Source organism: Glossina fuscipes, unplaced genomic scaffold (genome assembly GCF_014805625.2).
Source record: "Glossina fuscipes isolate IAEA_lab_2018 unplaced genomic scaffold, Yale_Gfus_2 2, whole genome shotgun sequence".
NCBI lineage: Eukaryota > Metazoa > Arthropoda > Insecta > Diptera > Glossinidae > Glossina > Glossina fuscipes.
In genome coordinates, this window is record NW_023998416.1 from 6,000,345 (window position 1) to 6,006,920 (window position 6,576).

At 33.1% G+C, this 6,576-nt stretch overlaps 1 protein-coding gene across 8 annotated transcripts in view; it reads left to right on the plus strand.

Annotated features, from left to right (window-relative positions):
- LOC119633789 (protein abrupt) overlaps positions 1-6,576 on the plus strand; it is a 136,727-nt gene that overhangs the window by 18,278 nt on the left and 111,873 nt on the right. The gene's annotated exons all lie outside the window — the stretch shown is intronic.

Below are 6,576 nucleotides of genomic sequence, written 5' to 3' on the forward strand. Positions count from 1 at the left end.
ATTTTTTCCAAGCAAGGAGACATCCCACTATGCCTCCAGCAGCCATCCTACCTGAAATCTATGCAAATTTTATACGTTTTCAGTCACCAAGGAAGGCATGCTCAACTCATTCGAAATCAGTTTCACACCGTGCACCCTTTGGCGATGCATTGCAGAGACGGTTTGCAAACCGTATGTAAATATTGAGCTAATACTATCAGCCAATGTGGAAAACGCAACCAGCGGGATAACATTAGTATTTTAGAATTAGATAAACATAAACTTTTGATGTCCATTTAGTCCTTAAAATGGATGACCTAAAGTCAGAACCATTAGGGAAAGGGCATACTCAATGTAAGGAAAAACTTTCCTCTCTTGAGCATGGTCTTCAGAAATACGCGCCATAGCTCCATTCGCAAGTCATTGTAGAAGCAGATGCCGCCTGTTTGCCGACATGGTGCCATTAATCATCGTAACGGGATTGCAGCATTGAGAGAGAATTTTTCCGGCAACGAAGTGTTAATCAACATCGGAAATTTTGATTTTTCTCTTGTTTAGAATAAAACAAAAAAAAAGGGATCGCTAAAGCTACTGTAAACAATTTGTCAACAAACGGTCGAATGGATTGACGGTTAGTATTTTCGCAAAATAACAAAGGGTTTTCCCGAAACGACATATATGTCTCTATCAAAGGAATTGGGAAAAATTGTTCCCAAAAGTGAAACAACTTTCGTTTTGTTCAAATTAAAAAAACCAGTCTCTTTTAACCTCCTCCAACACAAACCTCCATTTTAAATGAATAGAAACGATGTTGTGCGAAGGTTTGTAAATAAATATAAAGTTTAGATATACGAAACCGAACTGCAGAGCATAGTGATTCAAATTAATGCAAGTATATACATACTTGTATAAAGTTCACATTTGCAGAAGATGTTAAAACATCGCTTACGTGGCATAAAGCGCGGAAGCAAGATTAATAAAACAGCGGAAAAATGTTATGAAAACTTTTTTGGATTAATTTAAATGAAAAACTCGATAATTAACCGCTAAATTAAAAAGAGGCTTTTCTATGAGTTGTTCGACCATACGCCATATTCGTCCCAACTTTCCTGGCTTTGAAGAAGTAAAATAGTTTTATGTATCTTTCGCTGGTAAAAGTAGAGCCACAAAGCTTCGACTTGGCAGGACCACCGCCTTTGTAAATGTACTTGCATGAGATAAAAAACATAAAGTATCGGTTGTGTATGATATAAGTAATGAGTTTGCATAACAATTTTCGCCGGACATTTGGGCACCCTATTGCACTGCTTTCGAAGAGAGGAAGGGACATCAACATGTTAACTCACTGTGTTAAAGAAGATCAAATTTGCTTACAAGTTTATTTTCACGTCAGGTGAGAGCAGGTGAGAGAGCTCCTTAGCTCTCATAGGGCAAGCTTATCGAAAAAAAATGAGCAAAAGTATTTTCTACTTCTCGTTTGTCCTTATATATGCCTAAGGGAACCAAATATCCAATCATACCAAGGAACTTTTGATTAACGTACTATCATAAAACTCACCATCAATTTTAATCTTTCGTACTTTAGTGAAAGAATTGCTTAAATTTCTAAACTAATCTAACTGCCAATAAATGACTTTTCATTTTTCATTGCTTTCGAAATATAAATAAAAAAAAAAAAAAAAGAAGAGGAAAAAAAAACATTAAATGCAATTATCTCCATCATCGATATATTAAACTATTAAAACTATATTTTAGATACATTTAGGGAAATGAAACAAAAAAAAAAAAAAAGAAGAAGAAGAGACATATCTATGCCTGTGTAAGCGAATATGTTAATGAATTACGGTGATATAATAAATGTTGCAAAATTTTCATTATTTCTAATCAATTTCGTTTCTAATTACTGCCAATTCAATAATGACAACAATTTTAAACAAAAACGACAACAACATTGAAAGTACACTACTACAAAATTTTATTAAAAATTATAGCAAAAAAAAAAAAAAAAAAAAAAAAAAAGGGAAAAATTGCAATTATTTTGTATATAATTATTTCTAATAATAACACATCATTATTGGTAAAAATACGTATAGAGCTGTCTATTAACAATATATGTTCGTACGTGCACATAGTAGGCAGCCTGAAAGATAGATGGCAGGAGCCAGGGTTCTAAACGTACTTTGGTTGCCCCTACTTAAAAACATATGAGCGCATATAGCATATACCAACACACATCTGCCGGCTTATGTATAGACAGCGCATAATGTTAGGCTTTATGCGTAGTGGAACGAACTTTATGCGTGGGTGGGGGAAACGGGATGGGTTATGAGGCAGAAAATGCATAAAATATCTCTAATATTATTCAAATGCTAACAAAACATAAAATAATAATAACAACAATGCTGCTGCTGATGATAGCAACATGACCAAAATGTTATTGTGGCTGTTGGTGTCTTCTTTTTTTTTTTTTCCATTTGAGCAGATTTTCTAACGCAGTCGCACTTCCATAAAATATATTTATTTGTTTTTTTCCTAATTTTTGCATATCAAATATTGCTGAATATATACATATATATGTATATATGTCTGACTGTATGTGTATGCGTAAAAGGATGATTTCCACAAACAAAGTATATGATACAAAAAAAGAAAAAAAGCAACAACAAATCAGCTAGAGTGCCTAAAAACTAATAAAATTCAAATTAACATTCGTAACTGAAAAGTCCCCGAAAACCAACAGCAAAAGCAATATCAAGCTTTGCTACATCAGCGGCAGCAGTAGCAGCAGCAGCAGCAGCTGCAATAGTAGTTGCAACAACAGCAACAACAACATGAATAAGTTGTTGAATAAGGCAGTGGAGTGAAATTCTATTAATTTTTGAATAAACACCAACACCCAGTTTAATAATGCATTCATTTAACACAACACAACAAATTGCACCGGCATACAAAACGACAAACAATCTACTAAAACAGCTGGCATCAAGCGAGAATGCCAGCGACTAAGTCAGAAAGAAGCGTAAGAAAAACCCCTTAGTAACCCTAAAGGGGTAATCTGTTCTCCCCTCACACAACAAAGAGGAAAAAAACAAAAAAAAAAAAAAAAAAAAACAATAACAAAACTATTGAATTCGCTAAAACTTATCTAAGCACCCGAACACCCAAGCATTTGTTCATTCATTTACTCACTCACCATCATCATCAGTTACTAGCTAGACATCTAAAACAAGAAAAAACAAAAAAAAACAAAAGGAAGAAAAAAGAACGGTTAATAAAACAATGTGCCTGAGCCCATCGGTACTGCAGACCCCTAAAATATATTGCTTCTTCATGCTTAAACCCTTAAACGTGAGAGCAGAGTAAGAGTTAAAGCGAAGAAGAGAAATTGCAAAATAATTTTGCGCGGCTTACTTGCTTTATTATGATTGCTTTTGTTGCCATCACTATTTCTGCTGTTGGTGTTGGTTGTCATCGTCTATTTTTCCTTACTGATTATGATGGTGGGCATTGTTGTTGTTAGCGTTATTGTAGTAATTGTAGTTGTTATTGCATTGCAGTCATTCGCATAATAATGCAATTTGCCAAAACCTCTGGCTTTGCTCAGGCAAACTTAATCATACCATCGCCAAACGATAACAACAACCTTGCTGCCTGACTACAAGAGTATCACCCATCCAGCCAGCCAGCCAGCCAACCAACCAACCAACCAACCAGCCAACCAACCAACCAGTCAGCTAACCAGCCAGCCAGCCAGCCAGCCAGCCAGCTAGGCTTGTCTGTTATTGTTGTGACTTGAATACATGCATCGACACACGCATATCCATCTTTACGTACGTATATGTATGTGTGTATATGTAAGCAACGAGAGAGGGTGCAATCAGACACGCCGGAATATCGCCGTATGAGGAAATTCACCCTCTTATTCAAGTCCTTCTAAAAATGAAAAACACCATTAACAACTTGCCTGTAAGTCTCCATGGAGACGGTTGATTTCGTACGTATATAATTTCATATATATATCAATCTATGCATTATTATCTTATATATATATATATATATATGTAAATATATAAATGTATATATGTATATATATATATATATATATATATATTTATACTTGCATATATAAAAATTAATGCATATAAAACGTTAAATTTTTGCTCTCTTCCTCTCTTACCCGCTCACTGGTTCATTGCTTGCTCTCTGTTATCGTTACTCTCGCTGTTACTCTCTGACGCTACTCAAACCCTTGAATGCATTTTATAACGGTTGAAAATGTGACTGCATTTTATTTGAATTTTGTTTTTGTTTTGATATGGATTTTCTGTTCTGTATGTATGCTTGCAGGTGTGCATGTGCTTGTGTGTGTGTGTATATAGTGTGCCTGTTTGTGCATGCTAGCATGTGTTTGAATGCCTTCGTTCTGTGATTGTTGCTGTGGTTGTGCTGTTTTTCTGTAATTGTGTTGTTTTTCTTTCTCATGCTTTGTCGAATATTTTTTTTTTTCCTTTTTGCGTTTTTTGTTGTTTTTAGCGTATTCGTAACCAAGTTTGCGTTTTTCAATATTACTCTCGTTTTACTTGGTGAGTAGGTTTTTGTTGTTGCTTTTATTGTTGTTGTTGTTGTTGTTGTTGCACAGAAAAACAGCTGAAAAAAGCACGTGTCACCTAATGCGTTAGTTGTTGTTCTTTTTGTTGCTGTTATTGTTTTTGTTACTAATACGTTACAGCTAACGGCATTTTCCTTTCATACATACAACGCATATAGATTTTCCTTCATTTTTTGGCTCTGGTTGTTGGCCTCAATGTATATATGTATAAGCAACGTCTAGAAGAACTATAGTAAAATCCATATCTACATCTATGACTAAAATATATATATATATATATATATAGATATAGATATATATGTTTCTAAACATATGAATATATAAGTGTGATTGTCTATGAACGTATTTTGGCAGACACAATTAATTGGGAAAATCCCCTCGCAATGACTTGTAGATATACGTACATATGTATACACATATATTCAACGTCATTGCCATTAAATACTTGCAACGACTTTATTGATTAGCTGTTTTGTTTTTTATATCTTTTTTACTAAACATTTTATTAAAATAATAAAATTGATAATATAACAATACTTCTCATCTATAATAATTTAATCAAACTTTGTAATACAAATTTTTATTTTTTTTTTGCCGTCATTGCAAAAGGAACGGTTTCACGTATTTTCGTTAAAAGCGTTGCATTTTTTTTTTATATTATTTTCTTATTTTTTTAATTTATTTAATCCAGCTATGTACGTTTATGCTATTACTTAATATATTTGACTTTTCTCCTTCCTTCGTTTTCAAAGAATTTATGATTCTCTTTACGATTTCGCATTTCTTTTAATATATTAATTAAATAGTTCTTCTTGCATTTGTGACGGCGCTCTTAAGTTTGCTCTTTCAATCCAACATGCTTTACATGCTCGTACCAACATGTTGGATTTAAAAAAGCTGGTTATGGTTATGAAGTTATGAAATTATTCTCCGATTGCTCAGTCAATTCAAAATAAGAGTAATTGATATTTCATTTAGTAAGTGTGTTGGTGAGTGCGCTTAGCAATGGTTTGTATTGTTTATTAACTATATATATAGATATATATATATATATATATATGTGTATAGATTTATAAATGTATGTGAACAGATACGTATATCAGTTAGAGGTTATTTTAACCGGAACCGGAAATTCAAGTGTGAGTGTTGTTTGCGCTAAAACGGAATTAACGTAAGAAAAATTTCTCTGGTTGTGTTTTGATTTCACTTACACAACATTGCTTACACTTTCGCTCACAATTTAGTATACAGCCTAAAGCATTTATTTATTATTTATGCAAAGTAATGAAAAAGAAAAAAAAAATGCAATAATTTTACTCGCCTTTTATTAATTATTTTGACAAAAATTCAAAAAATTAAATTAGTTTGTCTAGAAACTTTTGCTCCCTATGGGAGCTCAATTTTGTACAATCCTTCTATAATTTATTTATTTCTGTATATGTCTACCAACTCGAAAGATCGATTTTGCAAACACCCTAATCCCATTTATTTTAAAAATTATTTAAGCAATCGCTTGATTTAAAGAAAACAGAGAAAAGATGGCCAAGACATATTTTAATGTCCTTAGCGAATATTGCATTAAAAACGCGATTAATAACGTTAGGGATTTGGAAAAGTACAAGAGAAGACCTTTAACAAGTGCACTATTTCATAAGGGCAAAGTTGAACACACATGGAAGATGATACGCCTTTGAAAATAACAGTACATGAGTCATCCACAGGCTGATGAACGGACAGACAAATAGCCTCACTGAACATACACATACACACATTCGTAAATAATTCTGATTTTATTTGCCTAATACAAGGTGAGCCCAGCTTACATATCTTTCTGTTTGTTGCTTACTTTCGTAGTAAGCGAAGATAACTTTACCACATGTGTAAAGTGTATGGTCTAGAAGGGTTTCTATTAATAATATCGAATCTAAAGTATTTTTCTTGGTAATTAATCTTTAACAGACCCGTTCGAATATTCAGTAGAAAAGTTC